Source organism: Meles meles, chromosome 13 (assembly GCF_922984935.1).
Source record: "Meles meles chromosome 13, mMelMel3.1 paternal haplotype, whole genome shotgun sequence".
Taxonomy (NCBI): Eukaryota; Metazoa; Chordata; class Mammalia; order Carnivora; family Mustelidae; genus Meles; species Meles meles.
The window spans coordinates 68,797,746-68,825,051 of record NC_060078.1 but is presented as its reverse complement, the minus strand read 5'-3'; the positions used below and the strand labels follow the sequence as shown (position 1 = coordinate 68,825,051).

General features: G+C 36.5%; 1 protein-coding gene across 5 annotated transcripts in view; it reads right to left on the bottom strand.

Annotated features, from left to right (window-relative positions):
* The window catches only part of SHOC2 (SHOC2 leucine rich repeat scaffold protein), a 98,365-nt gene that overhangs the window by 69,852 nt on the left and 1,207 nt on the right, over positions 1-27,306 (bottom strand). Inside the window, exon 1 of one of the 5 annotated variants that reach the window (XM_046027765.1) lies at positions 2,262-2,280. The exons of 3 other annotated variants lie outside the window; for them this stretch is intronic. The gene's annotated coding sequence lies outside the window, so the exon portion shown is untranslated. Of the gene's footprint in view, positions 1-2,261; positions 2,281-27,306 lie in introns of those variants that run through there. One more of the 5 variants, XM_046027762.1, reaches the window with a different exon arrangement.

Here is a 27,306-nt window from a genome sequence, read left to right as displayed (position 1 = left end):
GTTAATTCTGTAGGGCAACATCTAAGCAATCACAAAGAAAATAGTACAATAAGAAAATATTTAACACAAAAGATGACAGCAATGGAAGAATAGAAAAACAAAAATGATAGGACATAGATAACAAATAGAAAAGTGGCAAATGTAAATTCTACCTTATCAATAACTACATTAAATGTAAATGGGTTAAACCCTCAAAAGGCAAAAGTTGGTAGAAGAGATGAAAGAAAAGGTGATCCGACTAAACGCTGTCAATAAAAAACATATTATAGATTAAAAAAAAACAGATTAAAAGGCAAAAGGTATACCATGCCAATAGTAATCAAAAGGGAGCTGAAGGGGCTACACTACTATCAGATAAAATAGACTTAAAAGACAAAAATTATTACTACAGACATTTTATAATAATAGATGAGTAAACCCATCAAAAGATAAGACAATTATATACAAATGTGTACTTAACAGAGCACCAAAATATATCAAAAATTGAAAGAACTGAAGTAAGAAATAGATGATTCAACAATAGTGACTTCAATACTGCACCCCAATAACAGAACAACTAGACAGGAGATAAGCAAGGAAACAGACTTGAATGCCACTAGAAGCCAACTACACCTGAGGAAATTTATCAACAGTCCACCCAACAACAGCAGAATATACACACTCTTCTTAAGTGAACATGAAACATTCTCCGGAACAAACCATATGGTAGAACACAAAACTTTTAGTATCAATAAATAATAAGTACACTGTCCAAGCACAATGGGTTATAAGAAATCAACAGAAGGAAATTTGAAACATTTACAGGCCTGTAGAAATTAAAAGCCACACTCCTAAATACTCTATGGGTCAGAGAAGAAACCGCAACAGAAATTAGAAGCCCAAATAGATGAAAAGAGTGTCACAAGAGAGGCAGTTCAATTCCCTGGCAAAGCAAGTCAGAGCCTGAGCAGGCCAAGAAGGGTGTTATTACAGGGAAGTAACCTAGCATGGACTAACAAAACTTGAACAGAGTAAGAATGTGTAGCCCTTCAGATGGGTATTTAACAGAGATCTTTCTGGAAAATGAAATAAGTGAGTCTATTACTTCACAGAAAACTGAGTATACTTGTACCCAGTGATAAAATTAGCTTTAAAACAAAAATTAAAGCTTTGAAAGTATATATTCTCTACCAAGAATCTCAAAAACTACTCAATATTTAAAGGCCTTTCTTTAAAATAAAAAAGTGACCTTATTAACAAATGTGACTTTCTTAAATATTGCAAAATAAAATGTGTCAACATTTAGAAAATCTACATAACTCAGGAAACCAGTACTGTACAGTTGATTATTTAAAAATCACATATGGGTAAAAGATCCATTCAAAGTACAAGACAGATCAATGAATCTTATTTAACTGAATGAAAAGTTCATTAGATGGTACTAGAAAATTCGGACATCCACAGAAGTGAGAAAAAGGCAACTCAACCTAAATCTCACACTGTATAAAAAAATTAATTCAAGTGGCGCCTGGGTGGCCACTTTTGGTTAAGTTGGTTAAGTGTCCAACTTTTTATTTCGGCTCGGGTCATGATCTCAGGGTCCTGGGATCGAGTCCCACATCGGGCTCTCTGCTCAGCGGAGAGCCTGCTTCCCTTCCTCTCTCTCTGCCTGCCTCTCTTGTGATTTCTCTCTGTCAAATAAATAAATCTTTAAAAAAAAAAAAAAAGAGAAAATCTTTGGAATCTAGAGTCAGATGAAGATTTCAAAAGCATAACACCAAAAGCACAATTCATGAAAGAGAAATACTCATATATCCCAATTCACTAAAATTTTAAAATTTCACATGGAAAAGATATTGTTAAGAGGATGGAAAGACAAGGTATGGGAGAAAATATTTGCAAACCACATAGTCAATCTTTGTTGACTTATAACTATAGGCATAAAGAATGCTCAAAACTCAATCTTAAGAAAACAAACAACCCAATTAGAAAATGCGCAAAGATACAAGAAAACCTTTCATCAAAGAGGAAATACAGACAGCAAAAAGGCAAAAAAAAAAAAAAGATGTTTGATATAACTGGTCATTAGGGAAATGAAAATTAAAACCAATGAATTATCACAACACACCTATCAGAGCAACAGTGGTAATATCAAATGCTAACCAGGATGCAGAGAAACTAGGTATCTCCTGATCGCCGGTAGGAAGATAAAAACAGAGGTGGGTATGGCCACTCTGACAAAATAGTTTAATGATTACTTATAGAGTTAACCGTATACTTACCACGTGTTACCCAGGAATTTCACTCTTGCATTTACCCCTAGAAAAGTGAAAATTTATGTCTATCAAAAAAACCCTGTACACCAAATGTCCATAATATCTACTCGTAATGGGCGGGGGGGGGGGGCGGGGATCAACCCTTGGTTGATGTCCTTCAAGTAGTGAAGTGATATTGTCAACACAATGTAACACTGCTCAGCAACAAAAAGGAATGAACTATTGATACACTCAACAACCTGGATGGACCTCAAGGGTATTTTGCTTAGTGAAAAAGTCAATGTCAAAAGGTTATATACTTTGTAATTCTATTTATACATTTCTGAAATGATGAAAAACTATATGGATGGGGAACAGAGTAGTAACTGTCATGTTAGGACAAGGTGGAGAGGGAGAGTTCCTTTGTGATAATGAAACCACTCTGTATCTGGACTGTGGTTATATGAATCTACACATGGAATTAGAAAGCACAGAATTATAGACACACCCAAATGAATACCAAAAAAAAGGCAAAAAAATAGGGTACCTGGGAAGTTCAGTTGGTTAAGTGTCTGATTCTGTTTTGACTCAGGTCATGATCTCAGGGTCATGAGATCAAGTCCCAAGCCCCTATAGGACTCCTCAATCATTACTGAGTCTGCTTGAGAGTCTTTCCTCCTCGCCATCCCTCCCCCTCAGCTCCTCCTTATGCTTGCCCTCTCTCAAATAAATCAATAAAATATTTAAATTTTAAAAAATGGCAAAAAAACTAAATAAGGTCTATGGTCTAGTTAATGATATTATACCAATGTCAATCTCCTGGCTTTGATAAAGCACTATAATTATATAGAATGCCAACACTGGGGAAAGCAGAGTGAAGTACTATTCTTGCAACTTCCTATGAGTCTATCATTTCGAAATGAAAAGTTAGAGAAGAAGTTCAATAATATAGTTTTAGATTTTACACTGCAATTAAACTTTAAGAAATTTGTGTCATTTGAAGCAGTAGCAGTGAATATATACAATTATGTGAAAAGGCTATTAAAATATTCCTACCCTTTCCAACCACATATCTGTATGAGGCCTAATTTTCTTCATATTCTTCAGCAAAATATACCATAACAGACCAAAGCAATTATGAGAATTCAGCCATTATCTACTTAGACATTAAAGAAACTTACAAAGATGTGAAACAAATTCACTTGTTTTGAAAAGTAATTTTTCCCCCCAAAATACTTTAGGTTAACATGTAATGAGTTTGTTTTAAAAAATCAGTGATAGGGGGGCGCCTGGGTGGCTCAGTGGGTTATAGCCTCCGCCTTCGGCTCAGGTTATGATCCTAGGGTCCTGGGACTGAGCCCCACATTGGGCTCTCTGCTCATCAGGGAGCTGCTTCCTCCTCTCTCTCTCTGCCTGCCTCCTGCCTACTTGTGCTGTCTGTCAAATAAATAAATAAAATCTTTAAAAAATAATAAGTGATAGGGCGCCTGGGTGGCTCAGTGGGTTAAAGCCTCTGCCTTCCGCTCCAGTCGTGATCCCAGGATCCTGGATCAAGCCCCGCCTGGGGCTCTCTGCTCAGTGGGGAGCCTGTTTCCGCCTCTCTCTCTCTGCCTGCCTCTCAGCCTACTTGTGATCTCTGTCAAATAAATAAATAAAGTCTTTTAAAAAAATTTTAGAAAAAGTGATATTTTTAAACTTCTTAGTTTTAATTACTAATATAATAAATATAACCCATATACAGAAGCTCTCTGGTGCTCTAAATAATTGGCCAGAAAGTTGGAGAACTACTACACGGAAGTATTCAGGGATGAAGAAGAATCAGATGGACAATTTACTCTCAAGTAGAGGTGAAAGGGGCTCGCTTTGGCAGCACATATACTAAAATTGGAAGTAGAGGTGAAAGATGTTACGCTACTAAACTCTAAACTTCTAAGTTTATGATCATTTAATAATTTTTAAGGTTAATTAGAAAAGAGGGGTGGCTGGGTGGCATAGTCAGGTGGGCACTGGACTCTCGGTTTCACCTCAGGTGATCTCATGGTCATGAAACAGAGCCCCAAATCAGCACGGTGAGTCTGCTTGAGATTCTCTCTCCCTATTCTTCTCACCTTCCTACTCGTGATCCCTCTTTCAAATAAGAAAAATCTTAAAAAAATAAAATAAAACAAAAAATACAAAAGAACAGACAAACCATAAGAGACTCAATCTCACAAAACAAACTAAGGGTTGCTGGGGGGAGAGGGGTAGGGAGAGGGTGGTGGGGTTATAGACACTGGGGAGGGTATGTGCTATGGTGAGTGCTGTGAAATGTGTAAGCCTGACGATTCACAGACCTGTACCCCTGGGGCAAATAATACATTACATGTTAATAAAAATAATTAATAAAAAAATACAAAAGAACATGCTACAGACTAGGACTAGATCTTTGTAACTCATACTTCTAAAACAGGATTTGTATCCAGAAAATATAAAGAAACACAATAAATTGCTAAGAAAAAGAAATACTGTGCTAAAAAATGAGGATGCAATTCACAGAAGATAAAAATTTTTTTTAAGATTTTATTTATTTATTTGACAGAGAGAGAGAGAGATCACAAGGAGGCAGCGAGGCAGACGGGGGCGGGGGCAGGCTCCCCACTGAGCAGAGAGCCCGATGCGGGGCTCGATCCCAGAATCCTGGGATCATGGCCCAAGTGGAAGGCAGAGGCTTTAACCCACTGAGCCACCCAGGCGCCCCCACAGAAGAAAATTCTTAAAAGGCCAATAAACACTGTTTGAAAACTAATTATTATCACCAATAATTAAGGAAATATGAAGACATATTACTGCCATCAGACTAGCAAGTGAAAAAGTCTGATAAAACCAACTTGCTGGAGAATGTAAAACCATGAGAACTCACTCAATGCTGGTAAATGTCCCAACTGTTAAAGCTACTTTGGAAAGCAATTTGGCAAAAATCTGATGAATTTGAAAATGCCTGTTATCTACCCATCCAATCAATCAATCCTATTTCTAGGTATTTACCAGTATGAAAACTTCTACACACCCGCACAAGAAGCTACTGCAGCAAGGTTACACTTCACAAAGATAAAAATCAATGACTACACCTAGAGGAAGCAATATGGACAAATCTCAGAAATAAAAGTGAACAAGAACAAAGAAACATACAAGCTGCAGAATGATATAGAATGGTTCCATTTGTATAAAGTTCTAAAACATACAAAATTATACACTGTCAATACATAAGTTTGAGACAAATGTCAAATTTAGAACAGTGGTTTCTAAGCTATGTCTGAAGGTAAACAGAAGGTAAGATAATACTATTCCAAACCAAAGTTTGATGAATCGTTTAATATGCTGTTTTCACAGATTTCAAATTTACATTTCCATTTTGAAGCAAATGCTTAAATGAATTCTAAGTTCTACCTTTGTCTGTATGAAAGATCTAGAAAGATAACATCACTAGTCATTAAGAGAACCTTTATTTAGAAACACAATGAGAGATAATATTTTATCTATCAAATTGATGAAAATATAAAACAGTGCTGGTAAGGATACAAAGAAACGGACACCTTATGAACAGCTGGTGGGCATATGATTCAAGTAAAGCTTTTCCAAAAATGTCGCTTCTTCGTAATATAATTTGGGAGTTTTTGTTTGTTAGAAGACATTTTGTAAAGGTATGTGAGAGCTACATTTACAGAAGATTACAAAAATATATCCCAAACTGTTCATCTAAGTGCTTTTCCCTCAGGAAAAGACATGGGAGTTGGGAATGACGTAAGGAGTGGGGAGAAGAGGGGAGGGGAGGGCACAGCAGGGCATAAGGTAAAGAAATAGGTATTGAAACCAAATCTTAAAGAGCAATGAACGGTGAGCTAGGAGTCTGGACTCTGCCACAGATTCTTCATCTAGATCTTCTATGGAAGACACTGATGAGATACATACGAATTCTGGGCCTGACTGACCTGGAAAGGAAGTTATGTGTCCATTTGTACTTTAGTTTGCCAGTACTAAAGAAGACAGATGTGTCTTCAAGCCCTCAGTTAAATCCTTTCCCAAAAAGCAGATCTCCATTCCCTCTGCTTTTACCTGCCAGGTTCCTAATGGTATAAGACTTGTTACCTCAGCTCAGGCAGGTGTGAGTTTATTATTTTTTTTTTATTTTTTTATTTTATTTTTTATTTATTATTTATTTGACAGAGAGAGAGGTCACAAGTAGGCAGAGAGGCAGGCAGAGAGAGAGGGAGAAACAGGCTCCCCACTGAGCAGAGAGCCCGATGTGGGGCTCGATCCCAGGACCTGGAGATCATGACCTGAGCCAAAGGCAGAGGCTTAAACCACTGAGCCACCCAGGCGCCCCAGGCAGGTTTGAGTTTATAAACTACTATCACATAATTACATTTGATTTCCAAAATAACCCTGGGAAGTAGGTAACCAAACTAGTATTCTTCCCATTAACAGGTAAGTTAACCAAGATTTATGGAAGTGAAATTATTTGCTCAATAGTATGGTGTGAATCTGACAATAACATCACAACCAGCAACAGATATTTACTGAGTATTATATGCCAGGCACTGTGCTAGGTGCTTTTAGCAATCATTTCATTAAGTCCTTGCAACAATTCTAAGGCAATTTAATCCCCATTTATAGATAAGGAAAGGAAACAGAGGCTCAAGAGCAATCAAGTGACTTGTTAAAGATTACAAAGACCATAAAGCAAAGTAATTAGACTAACCTAGTTCTGATTCTAAAACCCATGTCTTAAAACCTATGTCTATACTATTTCAGAACACATTAAGTAGGTATAAATGATGATATAAACAATCAGGATTGACACATGAACCAAGGAAAACCTAAGTTTAAGGAAATGTTGGCTTAAAGACCAACAAAATACAGAAAATCTAAATATCTTTAAAAAATTATCTCCCTCTCATCTAAAACCTAATTCTAGAGACAACACTAGTACATTCTGGCACTTAAAAGATAAATTTCTTAAATTTATATAATTATAATTTATAATTATAATTTCTTATAATTATAATAATAATGTTATTATATGCTTAACGCATAATTCACGTAACAACAAGTTCAATTACTTTCTACTGAATGCTATCTACTTGAACAGTGTACAAAAACAGCGTATTTTATCAGTATGTTCGACCTTAATTATATAATCATGTGGGTCCACTCTTCCACCAATAGGATATATAAATAATTATTTACATAACTGACCACTAGAAATTATGATGCAGCTCAATTTAGAAGAGAACCTGACTTATACATGACTGACTCATGCACCAATTACTGAAAACTAGTATTAGGGGTACCTGGGTGGCTCAGTCAGTTGAGCGACCAACACCGGTTTCTGGCTCAGGTCATGATCTCATGGGTGGCAAGACTGAGTCCCAAGTGACACTCCATGCTCAGTAGGGAGTCCACTTCTAGAGTCTCTTCCTCTGTCGCCCTCCACTCACTGACACCCGCATGCACTCTCTCTAAAATAAGTAAATCTTAAAAACAAAAACATAACAAAACAAAAACCACTAGCACTAACTATTCCTTATTAGTAATATTAAGAATACATGGTTATTGGGGCGCGTAGGTGGCTCAGTGGGTTAAAACCTCTGCCTTTGGCTCAGGTTGTGATCCCAGGGTCCTAGGATCCAGCCCCGCATTGGGCTCTCTGCTCAGCGGGGAGCCTGCTTCCCTTCCTCTCTCTCTGCCTGCCTCTCTGCCTACCTGTGATCCCTGTCTGTCAAATAAATAAATAAAATCTTAAAAAAAAAAAAGAATACATGCTTTTTTAAAAACTATTTTTCTCTTAACTAAAAGAAAGAGAATAATTCAGACATGTGAAGGGACACCTAGACGTCCACAGACTTACTTGGGAAGTACTAAATTAAATTTATATTAAATATGAAGCACCTTATAACTTAACTCAATCTCTACTCTAAGTTCTCATGTTAAATGGATCTATCTCATTCCCCATTTCTATTTCAAAAGGAATGTGATTAAAAGTAATACACTGAAAATATAGTAAAAAACAGACCAAAAGATCTGGAGCTATACACTTTGGGCTCCAAATTCCCTGATAAACTGCAATGTGACCCTGAACACAGCTATACTTTAAAGGCCTGTTTTTTTTACTTTTTATTTAACTTTTTTTAAAGATTTTTCAAAAGATTCTATTTATTTATTTATTTATTTGAGAGAGAGGGCAGGGGAGGCGGGGAGCAGAGGGAGAGGGACAAGCAGACTCTGGTCGAGGGTGGAGCCCATCGTAAGGGTCAATCCCACGACCCTGAGATCCTGACCGAGACAAAACCAAGAGTCAGACATTCAATGGACTGAATCACCCAGGTGCCGCAAAGACCTGTTTTTTATCCGAAAAATGAGTTTAGGGGCTACCTGATCTCATAGGTACCTTAAGGCTCTAAAATTCCTACTGCTAAGTCTTAGCAGAAAGTAGTTCTAAGGACCAATATTGGGTGTTTAAGACACAGTAGGTACTTGAGAAGTACTTCCAGACTGAAAGACCAATTCTAACCAAACGTCCAGGTCAAAAAACAAACCCTTAGAATTATAGCAAAGATATTATCATAATTGTGTTGGGTAAGTTTACAAATCGGGATAGTAATTACCATTTATCCATATTAAAAGCTTATTAGGTCCCCATAACTATAGATAACCCTAATTGTCATGCAAACAGATGCTCTGGAATACCCTAACATGTTTACCTGAAAATGTTCTGTAATACATTCTCAGCATTTCCCAAAATGTACTTCTACGACATCTACTTTCATGGTTAAACAAGTTTATAGTTAGGATGAGATGTTGTTCAAACATAATTATGCTGTGTTTTTATAGCAGAAATTACCCTTTTTTGATATAATAATGTACTTTGTGTTAGAGGACAGAATATACAAGATTTCCCAATACATTTGGATCAAAAAGCTTTTTCTAAGGAATATCTATAAAATTTCATAGAGTTTCAAGTGCTCTAAGTGCAAATATTCAGTAATAAACATAGGTCAGCATGAGAGAAAGCAGAACACTTAGAATTTTATGAAACTTTAGTAATTTTAAAAAACACTGGAGTAATCAATGATTAGAGTAACAGGGGCTCCTGAATGGCTCAGTGGGTTAAGCTGCCTTTGGCTCAGCTCCTGATCCCAGGGTTCTAGGATCAAGTCCCTTATCAGGTTCCCTGCTTGGTGGGGAGCCTGCTTCTCCCTCTCTCTCTGCCACTCCCCTACTTGTGCTCCCTCACTCTGCCTTTCACTCTCTCTTAAATAAAACCTTCAAAAAACCAAAAAAACAAACAAACAAAAAACAGTTATTAAAAAAATAACTGGAATAACAAAGACTTAACACTGAAATCTTCAATGATCTAAAAGGCATTAAAATTTTCTGTGAGGCTATTAGAATGTACTTGCATTTGAGGCTAACAAAGTAATATATTCCATCATACAGAAGGAATGGGATGGAAAAAATAACTTGTTTCTCCGAGCAGTCACCCTGCTCTTGCTAATAGACAAAGGACAGGTAAAACACAACTAGGTCAAGTGTATAAAAGATTATCTTCATATCAGAAAAGAAGCAAGCTTGCCCACCAGCTACCAAGATTTTTTTGGAGTATTTCTTTTAATAGAGACATTAAGAAAATAAATTGACATTTCTCTTGAAAAAAAACAAGATGTCATGCAGAATACCAGACCATGGGACGCCTGGGTGGCTCAGTTGGTTAAGTGACTGCCTTCAGCTCAGGTCATGATCCTGGAGTCCCGGGATCAAGACCCACATCAGGCTCTCTGTTCACCAGGGAGTCTGTTTCTCCCACTGACCTCTCCCTCTCATGCTCTCTCTCATTCTCTCTCTCAAATAGGTAAGATCTGGGGGGAAAGAAAAAAAGAATACCAGATTACTCCGGAGCTAAAATGTATTATGCCAAAAGACTTAAAATTTTAAAAAATCTAGTGTGTATATATTTCAAAAGTTCAATTTTTAGGGGTGCCTGGCTGGCTCAGCAGGCAAAGTATGCAACTCTTGATTTGAGGGCCATACATTCAAGACCCACGTTGGGGGGTACAGCCTCCCTTAAAAAAAAAAAGAAGAAAAAAGGTTAATTTTCAAATCCAACTGAAAAAGGAATCACCACCTAAAATTAAAGAACTAATGAGCACTCTAACTAGAGGCATTTGTTTTCAGTTTCATTCTTTTTTTTTTTTTAAAGATTATTTATTTATTTATTTATTTGACAGAGAGAGATCACAAGTAGGCAGAGAGGCAGGCAGAGAAAGTGAGAGGGAAGCAGGCTCCCTGCCGAGCAGAGAGCCCGACGCGGGACTCGATCCCAGGACCCTGAGATCGCGACCCGAGCTGAAGGCAGAGGCCTATGCTTTGTAATGTACAAGGCTTCATAAATACAAATTAAGTGACATAATCAAACTCAAATGTTACATTGCGATTTTTAAAAGATTTTATTTATTTCTTTGACAGAAAGAGTGCACAAGCAGGGGGAGGGGCAGGCAGAGGGTGAAGGAGAAGCAGACTCCCCACTGAGCAGAGGGCTCATAGGATATGGGCCTCCACCCCAGGCCCATCAGATCATGACCTGAGCTGAAGGCAGACGCTTAATGGACTGAGTCACCCAGGCACCCCGTGATTGTTTTAATTAAAATATTTGCTTGAGGGCGCCTGGGTGGCTCAGTGGATTAAGCCTCTGCCTTCAGCTCAGGTCATGACCCCAGGATCCTGGGATCGAGCCCTGCTTTGGGCTCTCTGCTCAGCAGGGAGCCTGCTTCCCCCTCTCTCTACCTGCCTCTCTGCCTACTTGTGATCTCTCTGTCAAATAAATAAATAAAATCTTTAAAATAAATAAATAAATAAAATATTTGCTTGAAAAGAACTTCTATAAATGAACTGGTTTTGGCTTTCAAAAACTGTATCAACATACATTTTATTCCTTATACTTATAAATGATTTTAATTTTGATAAAACCAGGCCTACAGACTTTACAATTTCAGGTGAATATGGCAATATAAAGATGGTGTAGCCCCTTTCTCCTCTTGAAAAATCTCAAAACAACTAGGAGAATGAGAAACAGAAGCAAAATCTACATCCCTAACCAAGAGACATCCCTAACCACATAGATGAGAAAGGCTGCCTATGCAGTGAAGGAAAAGAGGGATGCTGGAAGATCTCAAGCAAGAGAGAGGTCTGCATCTTCACATCTCAAAAGTATCACACACCTCAGTTCTCTAAACTGTACAAGTCATAGCCAGAAGGGTAAGCCCAACCCCCTGGTTTGGCACATCTGAAGGTTTCAAAGACATCATCTGACTAATTATACAGGAGAGTCAGAACTGATCAAGAAAAGGGGTCCATCTTTTCCTAAGAAAATAATTAATGTACTTTAAAGAGAATTTTTGTGAGGCACCAGGCTGGCTTGGTCCACAGGGCATGCGACTTTTTTTTGTTTTTAGATCATGTCATTCTTGATATCAGGGTTGTGACCTCAAGCCCCACACTGGGCGTAGAAATTACTTAAAAACAAATACACAGGGGCGCCTGGGTGGCTCAGTGGGTTAAGGCCTCTGCCTTTGGCTCAGGTCATGATCCCGGGGTCCTGGGATCGAGTCCCGCGTTGGGCTCTCTGCTCGGCGGGGAGCCTGCTTCCTTCTCTCTCTCTGCCTGCCTCTCTGCCTACTTGTGATTTCTGTAAAATAAATGAATGGAATCTTTAAAAAAAAAATACATAAATAAATAAATAGAATTCTTTGAGAACCTAGGCAAAACATCAGTACCCAAAAAAATGGAGAGCAAGAAGGACTCGATGCTAAAAACAGTACATCAATACCTATAAGAACTTCATACGTTTTTCAAGAGAAAAAAGTATGACTCAAGAATATATATCCAGTCTAACAATACAGTTCAGCAATAAAAGCCAACAGTTAAATAGCACTGAGTATGAAAGAACTCAAGGAATACTGTTTCTATGAACTGCTCTTGGAAAAAAATACTAGTTCACAAAATTCAACTATCCAAAGGATAAAAAGAAAAACCATGAAAAAAGGACAAGGTCTGAGCATAAAAGCCATTTAATTATTGGCCTTACACACAAAACTGGTACTGGTTTCCCAGAATAGGAAACAAAGCAGAAGAGGCTGCAGAGTGAAAGATGTGCTTTACACTTCATCTTTTAGATTTTGTACCTAAGCATGTAATCACTAGATAAAAATTACTACTTAAATTTAAAAACTCTAAAGAATTTAAGTTCACTGAAACAGTACTACTTTTCTGGTTAGTTCTCCAATGACTACGCCTGAGGTAAATTTACTCAGATCAGAGGTCCTAAATTATATTCTCAGAGACAAACATACTTCCCCAAAGCATCTAGAAGAGTTCAGATATTTAATGTTGCAATATAAAACACAAAAATTTATCTTTGGAGACAACACTACAAAGACATTTGCAAAAAAGTGTTCAGAGCAATGTGCATATACATAGCACAACATAAGAAATAACCTACATGTACATCAATAGTCTCAATAAATTACAGTGCCACACAACAGAATATCATACAGACATTCAAAATGACAGCATACAAGTATAATACAAATTTATGTATAAAACTGTCCATTTTGCGTTAAATGGTAAACAGTAAATTATGGCCTCTTTCCATATAAGAATACAGATATACTTCATTTCTTTCCATTGCTCTGACTTGTGCTATAACCATACCCTAATTTACTTAATTATTCTCCTATCAACTGACATTTAAATTGTTTCTTTTTTACTTTCTTCATTTACTTTTTTAAATCAAAAAGATCTGAGAGAGAGTGCACGTGTGTGTATACACACTAGAGGGTGGAGGGGCAGGGAGGCAGAGAGAATTCCAAGGAGACTCCATGGTGAACATAGAACCCAACATAGGGCTCAAACCCATAAGCCCAATATCATGAGCTGAGTCAAAATCAAAAGTTGGACACTTAACCAAGAGAGCCAATCAGGCACCCCTTCATTTACTTAAATTAAAATATATACACACACACATACATATTTTTTTGGCCAGTAAATAGTGTTTGTTGAGCATAAATCTTCACATATAGGAACTAATACTTCTGTAAGGCAGATTCCTGAAAGTGAAAGTATTTAGTCAAAACTAATATTCATTTTAAAGATTTATAGGTAGTACCAACTGGTCTCTTTGAAAGAGACTGCATCAATTTATACTCCCCCAATCTTGCCATTATTTTCAATCTTTTTCATTTCTATCAACCTGATATATGAAAAATGATATATTTTAATCTACATTTCCTTGGTGTAGTGAGGGCAAACGGATTTTTTAAAGATTTTTATTTATTCGAGAGAGAGAGAGTCAGCAAGCACAAGCAGGGGAGGAGTAAAAGGAAAGGAAGAAGCAGATTCCCTGGTGAGCAGGGAGCCCCAGATGGGACTCAATCAGATCCCTGAGACTCTGGGAACATGACCCCAGCCAAAGGCAGACACTCAACCAACTGTGCCACCCAGGCACTGCCAAATACTTTCATTCTTCCACTGTTTGTGGTACTAACAAAACACAGACCATGGCTACTACATATAACAAACATAGTTTTAATTTTTCATTTGACAGTATTTAATAATTGGGAACTTCACTACAATCTAGACCTTTACTTCTCATTGAAAATTTAAAAAGAACAAAACAAAACAAAAAAAAACCCCAAAATAAAAAACCTGAGGCACCACTGGGCCAACATTTCTTAAAATCAACTGGCACTGACTGAACAGAAGTTGTGCCCTCCAACTTAACCTTAATGTATTCACTCATTTATGTTACCTGTCTGGTCTGCTATAGGAATTTAAGTTGAAGACCCCATTTCTATGGAGTTATTTGGTTATATACTAATTATCAGGATTCTTCATATGAAGAATATTTAATACCTTTTCTTACATATTTATGCCATACAGATTTCTTCTCTGTGAATGGCTTTCGACTTACTCATAACATTCATAAATATATATAAAGTCTTAAAAGTCTACATTACCCATCAAATGATAGTAATATTTATCCTTGGGTATTAAGATGTTTGTCACCTTTCTTTATCTCTACTTTTTAAAAAATGTATAAAATAAGCATTGATTCCTTTTATAATCAGGGAGGGGGGAGAACTATTTTCATTCGAAACAAAAAATTCTAACTGATAGTTTGGTTATGTTGACTTTTAAATTGACAAAGGATAAAGCTAATTAAAAATTTATTTATAAAGAAAACCTGAATGTGTACTACAAGAGGAGTTTAACATAATAATCAAAGTCCATATGCATTATTTCATGATAGCACTTCAGATCTGAATTGTAACATTTTTACAAAAGATATTCAAAAGTGCATGGACTGATCCGATTCACACTGAAGTTATAAATTAAGTTTTTGGATACTGATACTTCAGAGAAACACATTTGTTCTCCAGCTGGAAATATAAAAACTGTATTCTCAGTAGCTTGGTCAGTTAAGGGTCCGAGTCGACTCTTAATCTCAGCTCAAGTCTTGATTTCAGGGTCCCAAGTTCAAGCCCCATGTTGGGCTCCATGCCCAAAAAAGCTATATTTTCATTCAGATATTTTATTTAATACATACTAAGTGTTATACACTGTGCAAGGTGCTAGGTAGGCAATAATAAGGCACAGTACTTGGCTGTAAGCTTATAAATAAGTGAAAAAGGCAAGAACACAGTGTAGTAAGAGCTGCTGAGGCACAAAGAAAAGGAATTTAAACCAGTCTTGGGGATTGGAGAAATAAGGAAAGGCTTCTTAAAGATAAACCACCTTAGGAGAAATCAACTAAGAAGGGTAAGAGCGGGGCAGGAATCCTGCAATCACCCTGACTCTTCTCTCTCCGATTCTCATATCCTAACAATCACCACTCCTATCTATCCATCCTTCTAAAATTTCTCCTGACTCTTTTTTTTTATTCTCACTGTCACTACCCTGCTCCAGGGTATACTAAATTCACTCCTCTAACAGCTTTGTAACTGGTCTCACCACATCAACCCCACCATCCAGTTCCTAACCTAATCACTACACTGTAATTACAGTGATCCTTCAAATACTCATTCAGGCTACTGTCCAAATTAAAACACTTGGGGGAGAATGGGTGGTCCCCACAAACCTAGCCCTCAGGATAAAATCCAAAATTCTTACCAAGCCCTTCGAGACCTGGCCCCCACTTACTTCTGCTACAACCCTAGTATTTCCCACAAGAACTTCTTTCAGATCCCCTATCAGATCCTGCCATCTCCCGTTGCCAGGAATTTACGTAAGCTATTTCCTCCTGTCAGAAACATAGGTTCTTCAGTAACTCTCATGTATTCTTCAGATCTCAGTTTAAAAGTCTGGAAAGACTTTTGTGATCACTCAAAAGCCTTTCTCAATACACCCTTCTAAGCTTGCTCCCACTTAGAATTGCCCCATCACAATATTTATCACACTGTACAAGCATCAGGTTAGCTATCTTGACTCCCTCATTTAAAGTAATGGGAAAACAAGGAAACTTTTGTTTTTCACAGTCGCGTTCTAGTATTTAGAAACATTACCTAGTATATATAGTAGTTATATTTACTGAAAGAATTATAAATATCTGTTACCTTGGCTTTATCTACCCTACCAAGCAGCAAGCAGGCACTTTACACAAAGAAGCAATTTTTAATCTACAAAGCACTCTGCAACTTCAAAGATATTATGAACTTCTTAAGTACACAGTAAGTGCTCAGTAAACACTTGTTAGATGAAGATAGTCGAACAGAAGACAAAACCCTTGTCCCATGCATAGTTTCCCTAAATTCTACTTAAAATTAACTCTAAGTCACTCCGATTTTGATATAAACACCTAAAAATGACAAGATTTCAATTGTAGTTTCTTTTGTTTATAAAGATCTGAAATGCTCCTTACTTTTTAAAACTTTAAAGGACAAAAATCAACTATTCTCCTCTCCAATTCACATAAAGCTATATATTTCTTATAGCTCAAGAGTTAAAAAGGAATCTTGAGAACTGGAAGACTAAAGATCAAAAAAGCATCCAAAATTAACATGCCCAAAGGAATGTTGTTATTCATACAGAAATGGAAAAAATACATTCTTAAATAGCATGAATGAACCTGAGATAAGGGTAGTTTTCATGGAGGATAAAGAAATAACTGAAAAAATAAAATGCTCCATACTAGCCCATGTTAATAAGAATTATGTAAGAGTATGGAATTACAGCACCTTCAAATTTATTTAACTTTTTTTCCCTTTAGTGAGGAGGTAAGATGAATTTTTTGGACTGGCATGGAGAGATAGGACTAATTTATTTTACATAATAGCAAATATATAAAGAGTTTTTAGGGAAATCTACATTTCTTCTTATGGAAAAGCCTAAGATTATGAAATTTTGATTCTGGGCAAAGTTTTGAGTGAAGAACTGTAAATTCCCGTTTACCCAACCCACAATATAAGCCATAACTGGGAATACACCTCTCCTGGACAACATTTCAATTTACCATCTATAAAAACTGCAAGATTCTACAGCAAAGCCTCAAAATAAAAGGTAGGGGTGGGGTAGTAGGGATTTAAATGTCTCAATGGACCTAAGATACAATAGTAAACATCAAGTATCTTGGCCAAACATTCTCTTAAAAGCTCTTATGCCACCCAAACAACTCTCCTAAAGACTGACCTGTGAATGTTTGCTTTAACTGCCTTTTTTGCCAAAGAATTCAAAACACGTCACACACAACTTAAGTATTCTCCAAACACAGGTTACTTTTCATTTACCACGTGCAAACGGGCAATAAAGAAAAAAGTTGACTACCTAATTATCAGTGAAAAGCAAAAAGAAAAAATGTAATTGCTATCTTAGTTTATATGCACTAAGATGACTACTGCATTCAATAAAGTGTTTTCAACCTAAAAAAAATGTTTTTCAGCATTTTTAAGCTAAAAAAGTTAACTTTCTCTAACTGCTTCATTTTTATAAGTATAAACTCACATTCCTTCACTAGTTTTTTTTTTTAAAGATTTTATTTATTTATTTGACAGAGAGAGATCACAAGTAGACAGAGAGGCAGGCAGAGAGGGGGGGGGGAAGCAGGCTCCCCGCTGAGCAGAGAGCCCGATGCGGGACTCGATCCCAGGACCCTGAGATCATGACCTGAACCGAAGGCAGCGGCTTAACCCACTGAGCCACCCAGGCGCCCTCCTTCACTAGTTCTTAACTGATTATAAATCCTTTCCATTATGCACTCTATAAATTATTTATCAGAAACTGTCAGAAAAAATGTAAACAAAAATAAATGTATTACACAAAGCAAGATTAGAGGATGTGTGGTCTCAAGGTATCTTACATTTAAGAATCAGTATTTGGCAAGTTGCCACTGTTATAGAGCCTATTTACACCTGGCTGGCTCAGTTGGCAGAGCATTTGACTTCATCTCAGGGTCTTCAGTTCAAGCCCCATATTCAGTGTGGAGCCTACTTTAAAAAAGAGAGCAAACAGACTTTCTCACATTTATATAGAACAATTTTTGAAACTATTCAGATGACGACCCTATGCTCAACTAATTATTTATCTACTTACCCTGTCAGTTAAAATAGGATTTACAGAATTCATTTGGGCTTTAAAAGATATAATCTCATTATCTCTGTATTAGGTTTTTTTAAATACCCCAAAACAAAAATATTGCCCAACAAGATCAAAAGAAGCCCAACTTAAGGTTAATAAGGAATTTCTCCCATCAAAATACTGAACTCAAAATATTGAAAGGCAGCTCTTGCTTACATTTTTTGAATATACAAAAAAGGATATTATTTTTGAAGTTAACACATTAACACATTAAACCCAACCAGTTCCCAACTAGTATGTACTATATTGTGACTATAATCCCAAAATGATTCTCATATAGCTAACAGAAATTTAGACATAAAAAATTCTGATACCACAAAGATGTAAATCATTTAGTAATTTGCAGGTAGCAAGTGATAGGATATTTAAATCATGCCAGAAAGAAAAAAAAACATTATTTGGCAATACTTAATTTTACTCTTGGAAGCAATGCAAATATTATCACATTGTTAGTTATAAAAACTGGATAATGATAGAGTCAGGAAAGAGATGAGTTAATTAACAAATTATTTTAGCACATGACTCTACCACTTGTGGATTAGCAATTTTTAAAGAATCTGAATATAATCAAATATAGCAAAACTTGAATTTTATTAATTTCAACTTTCTTTGATGAAACAAAAATATTTGAGATCTTGCCACAGGATCATTATTATTTTATCAATTATCATTAAATGCATACACACACACACACACACACACACACAAAAGAAAATGTCAGTATAATTGAGTTCCAGCAGAGAAAAGACCAGATAAATTCCTCGTTTTTTTTTTAAAGATTTTATTTGAGAGAGAGAGAGTGCTCGAGCAAGCAGGGGGAGCAGCAAGCAGGGGAGAAGCAGGGTCCCCACTGAGCAAAGAGCCCAATGCCAGGCTGGATCCCAGGCCCAAGGAAGACGGGAGCCAAAGGCAGCCCCTTAACCGAATGCACAACACAGGTGCCCCAATTCTTTATGTTTTTATATACAACTAGTTTGCATTAAGGCATTACTCACAGAGCTAACTCAGCAAGAATTACATAGCCGACTTTTAAAGCAAATTAAGTCTTTCCTTTTTTGTATCATAAAAATCTTTAAACTGAAACATTTAACTAAATATCCATCTTTATGCATGCAAATCAACTCAGTCCCTTTAATTAATAAAATAAGATGGCAAAGCTATGTTTTCTCGAATGCCTTTACAACCATACTTTCCTGAACAAGGAATATGAACTACATTTCATTCTTCATAGTCAGTAGCTAATCAGTTTCAGTATCTAGTTCTCATAGGCTGACATAATGCTGCAATGTTTCCGTTGCACAACATTCTGGGGGAAACGTTTAGAATTATTTCCACTGAAATTTTTAAGTCCTGTACACAAGCATCATGGAAGTGTTTAAATCAGAGCTATCAAACGTCTTTTTTTTTTTTTTAAATATTTTATTTATTTTATTTGACACAGAGAGAGGTCACAAGTAGGCAGAGAGGCAGGCAGAGAGAGGGAGAAACAGGCTCCCCACTGAGCAGAGAGCCCGATACAGGGCTCGATCCCAGGACCCTGAGATCATGACCTGAGCCGAAGGCAGAGGCTTAAACCACTGAGCCACCCAGGCGCCCCAGCTATCAAACGTCTTAAATAAAAATTCTAATTAAATTCTTAAAAATTTTGTTTTCTCAAAAATAGTGACTCTATTTTTTTAAAAGTCATTTTTCTCAAGCCCAAGAAAAAAAATTTCTTGCTTTTTCCTGCCTTATTTGCAACCTAAAACATCCACCTTAAGTGTGTCATTCACTCACTTATCATCATTATATTTGATCACCTTTTAGCTTCTAAACATTCAACAGAAAGCCTGACAATCTCACATGTTTTGGGGACTTCAATACACTTTGTTCTTTTCCCAAATACTCATGTTCTGTGTGTACTACTATAAGCTATTATATAACAGGGGGTGGGAAAAATTAAAAAATACTGCAGCACTACAAGCCATTTAGCATGCTGAGTTCCCACAGTTGCTTAGTGGGTGTTCTGAAACTAGGCCATATTTCTAGTATTAAGAATTTCAAATCACTACTTCCAAAGTACAGAAATAAACGTCTTCAAGATTAAATCATAAAACCTTACTATTTTAAGCTGCCTAGTATATAAGTATCCTATTTCTAGGAGTTTAAAATGGTAATTAACACATGGTAGGTAAACCAGTATTTGTTTTAGCAACAATAAATAACCAGCTTTTCTACCCATAGTTACAGAATCATAGACTTCAATAGATTACAATATGAAGATAACGTGCAGTTTATCTGAATAAGAACTAAAGCCCTTAGGTGAAATCTTGAATTCTTTACCCCAAAGGAAACATAAACAAAATTGGAATTAAATATAATCTCTTTCAGGTCACTCAATCTGTTAGACTCTACACGCTTATAACAAAGAAGTAATTACAACCCCCAATCTAATTTTTCCAGTCCCGGTTACCAAGAAATACCAAAAAATAAATCTTACTCTTTTTAACAGAATAAAAGATGCAGAAATACTTAGGTCATTTTGTCATATCATTGCAACAGGTATGTTTTTATTCAAAACTAATGAGGAAAAACATGTTACTCAATTTTACATATTTCATAGCTAAGGAAGGAAAGAAACAACATGGTAGGTATAAAATCCACTTCTACAAACTGTAAAGTACTTATACTGCAGTGATTCAGTACTTTCAGTAATTATTTGCTTCAACTTAATTTTACTCAGTACTTATGGTGCCTACTATGTCTCACCTCATTAAGCAAATCTTTCTAATAAAAAAGTTTGACACTGTAATTTTTTTTAAAGATTTATTTATTTGAGAGAGAAAGAGATCACAAGTAGGCAGAGGCTGGCAGAGAGAGAGAGAGGAGGAAGCAGGCTCCTGCCAAGCAGAGAGCCCGATGCAGGACTCGATCCCAGGACCCTGAGATTATGACCTGAGCCAAAGGCAGAGGCTTAACCCACTAAGCCACCCAGGCGCCCGACATTGTAATTTTTTAATTGCATCATTTTAGATAAAAACCTCTCCCAAATACAACACATGGGCCTGTGTAATCTTGAACAAAACTCACTAACAGCAGTGAATCACTTCTTCATGATCTTCTATCAGCATTACTATTATACTCTTCTATATGTAAAACAAATGGTGCTTTGAAAGATTCTATGTTTATCACATTAAGCTGCCTTAAACACCCATTTAAAAAAAATGTGCTGTATCTGATTTTTAAGTGCCCCCCCCATGTTCAACTCTCTTATGACCTCTACGAGATATCTAAGTCCTTTTTACATTTGGTTACTAAACTTTTTTAAATTGTACATTATGAGAAAAAAAAAAAACAAAACGCCTTCAATTAAGACCTGAGGGGGTCTAAAGGCAGAAAATATGTTTAAGACCAAAAGCACTATGACATCTCTTTGTCCTTTTCAGTGGTCTGTTTGTTTTGGGGCTCAAGACTACTAATTTTAGTAATTTTTTTATTAGGACCCTACAGTCTAGGCATTAGATACTAGAGAAATGGTAGTAAGACAGACAGACATACTTGATGCTATCATGAAACTTACAATCTAGCAAAAAGACAGACATTAAAAACATCATTACGAAAATATTCAAAAAGAGTAAGTGCAGATGCCAAAGAACCTTAGAACAAGAGAATCTAAGGATCAAAGAAGGCCTCCCAGAGGACGAGATATAGAGGCCAGAGGGTGCCTGGGTTAGCCAGGTGAGAAGGCAGGGCTTCTGTCTATCCAAGGAGATGAAACCAGAAAGCTTTAGTTTCCTAATAAATAACCTTGAAATAAATGAGGTGACATAATTTATAATGTAGGGGCACCTGGATGGCTCAGTTGGTTAAGCATCTGACTCTTCATTTCATCTCAGGTCATAATCTCTTGGGGCTGTGGGGATCAAGCTTGGTATCAGGCTCCTCCCTCAGCAGGGAGTCTGCTCAGAAAGATTTTCTCCCTCTGCCCTTCCCCACCCCAACCCGGCTTGCTCCTGCTCACTCTGTCTCTCAAAATAATTAAATAAAACTTTTTTTAAATGTATAATGCATTTGCTAAATGGTGAAAATTTTAAAAAGGAATTTCTTGAGTTTCTATAACAAAAATAACTGGAGGGATCAAAAGCAACAATAAAAAGCAGTATGAGAATCTTTTAAAATGAGAAACCATGGCACTTTGAGGGAACAGAGTTGGAATGGCAAAAAAAAACGGCCTCTATGGAGTATCAAATCATACTATATGGAAAATCACTTAATATTCAAATTTAGAGAATTTTTAAATCATGTAGGCCACACACAGTCTTCTACCAGATATAACTGCTGATGATATAGTCTGACTTACCCAAAGGAAAGAGTGGCACTTTGAAGCAAGTATGAAAACAGGTGGTTTTAATGCTCTCAGAAGAGTGAATCTTATTTTTTTAAATTTATTTTTAGTAATCTCTACACCCAAGCAGTGGGTCAAACTCATGACCCTGAGATCAAGAGTGGCACGCTCTTTCAAATGAGCCAGCAGGTGCCCCAAGAAGAGTTAATTTTAAATGTCTGTACAGTAAACACCACTGAGTTCTAAAGGGGTTCATAAATGTTACTCTTAACATGATGCATAAATGTTGAGAAAAAGATATTTAAATGTGACTGAAAAATAATTATCAAAGGTCTAAACCTGGGGATTATTCCACATCAGGCTGGTAAGTTCTTGTATTTAATTAAAATATTAACGAAAAATATACTTAGTTAAAAGATTTAAATAATAATTTATGACTCAAATCTCCAACATTCATGCAGATCCACAATCCAAGGCCCAAATTAAACACAAGAAATAACAATCTCTAAACATATATGCTTTCATGAATCCCTACTAAAATACTAAATCATACATAGAATCCAAATTGCTATTCACCTGCAATTCTCCAAATGGACCTTAACATCTCTAAGTTCTATGCTTTTTCTGTCCATTCTACCCTACTTATCCCTCAAGAGTTAATTCATGTCCTATTCTCCAGCAAGCATTGCTGGTTATACATGCAATCTGTGTCTTAACCCATCTGAGTTCTCCAACACATACTGATACTGCTATCAAAGCACTTGTCAACACTGTAAAACAATTTACTATTGACTTGCACAGTTCATGCAACAAACTGTGAACTTTCTGAAAGCAGAAAACATAATGTTAACTATGTATCTTCAGAGTCTGGGACATACATGGCACTTAGTAGAAGGTCGATAACATGAATATGAAATTATAGCTAATAAGAAATATATACAAAACAAAATTTTAAAGTTAACTTAAGGACTATTTATAAAACTGACAGTTTTGAAAGCAGGAAGAAGTGTTGTACAACACAAAACTGGAAACTGAGAAAGGGCAAATTTAACTGATTAATATCTAAAACTTGGAGTTAATTTCATTGTCAGAACAAGTAATTTCTTGTCTGCCAAGACATCAGAATTTCCAAGACATTAGAAAAACCAAAAGAAAAAAAGAGCTCTTTATCAACTATGAAATTACTTAATTAAAATTGTACAATTTACAAATAGTATTTGAGGGCAAACAAAGTACTTAAATTTTAAGTGTTCACAACGCTATAAAACTTAGAAGATATACAAGTCAAAATACTTCATAATTCATAAAGTCTTTCAAGTTCATTTCACATAGGGATCAATTATACCCACTTTTAAGGTCCCTTTTAATGTTTTAGCTTCAAGCAGTATGTTCATTCTTTCCAATAAAAGAACCCTTACCTTTTACAGCATGTACTACTTTTTGCAATCAGTTCTGATCTTTAGAGAAGTTGGAATGAGATATATAGTGTGAAATCTAATTAGTTCTTTTAAATCTTGATAATGGGAATTTCATACTTTCTCAGAAAGCACATATGTTACCAACATTTCAAAAGCTAAAGAGCCTTTTGTAATTAGAAAATTCTTTTCATGTGTTACAACTTTGTTTTGCAGAATTAAAGATGCTGTGCTAAAAAGATGGGAACCAGGAGAAAGTACCAAAGAACGAGCATTAGTTTACCTCAAAAACAATGCAATTACCTATTTTAGAACATAAATCAGTGTTTCCAACTCATCCTTGTTTCTTTCAACCTTCACTGACTGCAATTACATTTCAGAACACTCTATATAAAGTTCAAGCATTCCATAGGTCACCTTGTGACTTAGAAATTTTTCAGATCTTAAAAGTCAGTGTAAACAGAGCTAGGAAAATACAAAATTTTAACTAGTATAACCTCAGAGAAAATATTTTCAGGAAGATTTACATGGCCTGACTTTGATGTGGTATAACTAGCAGACAAAACAAAATTCAAAATTCAAAAAACAAAACTTTTATAATTCAGCCTATGGAAGATTTAGCCTTAAATTATAATATGCCAATACATAATACAAAATGCATGAAGCAAAGTCTAACAATAAGCAAAAAAACAACCAATTTAATATCTGTAGTTTCTCAAGTACATGAAAGTACTTAAAATAACACTCCACTGCGAAATTACAGCTAATTTCTAATTTATGTACAACAAAATATTTACCAATTCCCTACTAGTCTTATTAGGAAATGTCAAAGTGTTTATTCTATATCTAAATTTCCTCTCCTAAAGGAAGTGATATTTTATAAAGTAATTCAAGAACACCTCCACCAAGGCCAAAACATAAACCTCAGAACTCACTGTAGGATTTATGGGTCAATCTGTTTGGTTTTACTGTGTTTTGTTGCGGGGGTTGGTTTTTTTATTATAAACATAGATTTTATGGTTTCATACATGAATGATATGTAAATGATATATGAATAATATAGTAAACTGAATTCTTTTTTTTTTTTTTTTTTTTATTTGACAGAGAGAAATCACAACGAGGCAGAGAGAGAGGAGGAAGCAGGCTCCCCGCGGAGCAGAGAGCCCGATGCGGGGCTCGATCCCAGGACCCTGAGATCACGACCTGAGCTAAAGGCAGAGGCTTCAACCCATAAAGATATATTCTTTCGACCCCAAAAAATACTCATCTTTCTTTCTACACACAGAAGATATATTTTAATCAATAATACAAGTTTATTTTTATATTTAAATATCTCACTAGAAAAAAATCTAAAAATTAAATTGTTTAAAGAACACAAGTCTTACAGAAATACTAAATTACACAACAGATATTGGTAATCCAGCATATTTTAAAAACAAATAGGACTGCCTGGATAACAAAGAAATTCAGTATTATTTACCTTTCCCCCACATGGGTAAGGCATGTCAAAAAATATACCAGCAGAGGGGGCGCCTGGCTGGCTCAGTCAAAGAGCATGCAACTCTTCATCTTGGGAGTTTTGAGTTCAAGCACCATGCTGGGTGTAGAGATTACTTTAAAAATTTAAATTAAATTAAACACACACACACACACGCACACGCACATCCCCCAGCAACTATTCGGAAGGCATCTTTGGAAGATCCCACACAGAATTCTAGTTTATGGCTCTCTGAATATAGGACAAGCCCTGTTCCAAGTTATTAAAGAAACAATAATACTTTAAACGCACAATTCCATCAATATAACACAAGAATTTATAATTCTGATGTACTTTTTGTTTCAAATTTCTGACTGGTCTGTAATTCACAAGTTGTTGCACATGTCTGGCTACAATTATCAAAACATAGCTCTCATCAACTTTATATGGTAGTTTAAAAACTTTTTAAAAATCTAGCTGCAAGCTATTAATGTATCTCTTAATATCACTTTTATTCCCAACAACTTTTAACAAGAGAAAAACACTTGAAAACTGTATTAACAATGAGAGATTAATAAGCAAATGCCAATCTGAGAGTAATGTAGTTGTTTCTTCAAAAACTAAACAAACACCATAAGAAAAAGTAGTCATCTTAGATAGGCTAAGTCCACCTCTCCAAACTCTGTGGCATTTCAAGAACATAGCTTTATGTTAGGTTTGTATTATACTTAAGCCATTTGAAAGTTACAAACCTTAAGGCCTTTACTTGTCTAAGATCTATTTTTCAAATGTATATTCATAATTAAATAAAAGCTTCAGTGTACCTTATGTCAAATAGGTATTTAGAAGATTTATCATATTCAATCTAAATTCCACAGGTAGGGAATGGTTTTCTATATATATATATATCATATATATATGATATATATGTAATTTCTAAAAATTCTTGTCACTGTCACACAGAAAGTCTTCAGCACTTGACAAATTCAAAATAAAAATGTATGAATGTTACAGATTGTACCCAATAGCTAAGTTTCTTCAAATACATATTAACAGTTTTAAGAGCTATGGCATGGAAGGGCCAGGGTAGAAATCAGTACACTAATAAACTGAGATTTTAAAATAAGATAATTTTTCAGTGTTAATGCTACATTTAAATACAAAAATATTTGGTTACACAAGTATACCCTAGGATTCTGGAAAACAAAAACTTTTAAGTTTCAGATACAGTAATCCCTCTCAGTAGATACCAGAAGCTGACATTTATGAAGAAGTATACAAAATTGCACAGGTGAAAGCTATAGACTGAAGCAAATACTATACAGTACATATCTACAACCCAATTTTGCTTCAGCATCCCCAGAGACTTAAAAAATATTTCTTTGGGTAGGTTGCAAAACATTGCTTCCTCTTTTATTCTCATCACCCCCATTATGATACAAAGCGACAGACAAGAAAATCCAATCACCAACTGTAAGGGCTGAAAGCTTCGAAACACATAAAAAAGCATCTTCTTTCCCACTCCCGAATCGGTATTCATTCCACCTGTTTGTAAATCCATACAAACACAATAACACAATACCTCTGCTGATTTAAAAACGGGAGGGGGAGGGGGCAATTAAGGGTTTGAAGTCTTTCTTCTTCTACCTAGGCTGGGGCGGGGGAGGGGGATGGTACAAAACAATGGATACTGAGGGGCTGGGGGGAAATCGCTTGCTCCCGAAGCCTCCAGCGTTAAAAGCTTGGGGGGTGGAGGGGGGGCGGGGGGAGGAGATAGAGTACTTTTCCTCTATTCCTAAAAGCTACCGCGGAAACAGGCTGCCACCAAGCAAGTCCAACAGGGCGGTCCTGGATGCCCACAACTCGCCTCACCAGGCAACAGACCCAAAGCCAACTCGCCACTCTTCACCGAAACGACAGAGGGGAGAGAGTGGTGGGCTTTGGGGAAGGGCGAGGAAATACCCCACCCCGCACCACTAGCACTGCGCCAAGGCCCGGCCAGCGATTTACACGCCTCCCGGACGCCCACGGGGCGCCCCGAAGCCTGAGCCAGGTGTCCCCGGGGGCAGAGCGGAGCAGGGCCATCCGCCGGGCGCCCCCGGCCCGCGCCCTCTCCCCGACTCGCCCCCGCCCACGAGCTGCCCCGGCCGCCCGCCGCCACCGCAGGCCCGGCCCCGGCCGCTGTCAGAGCTG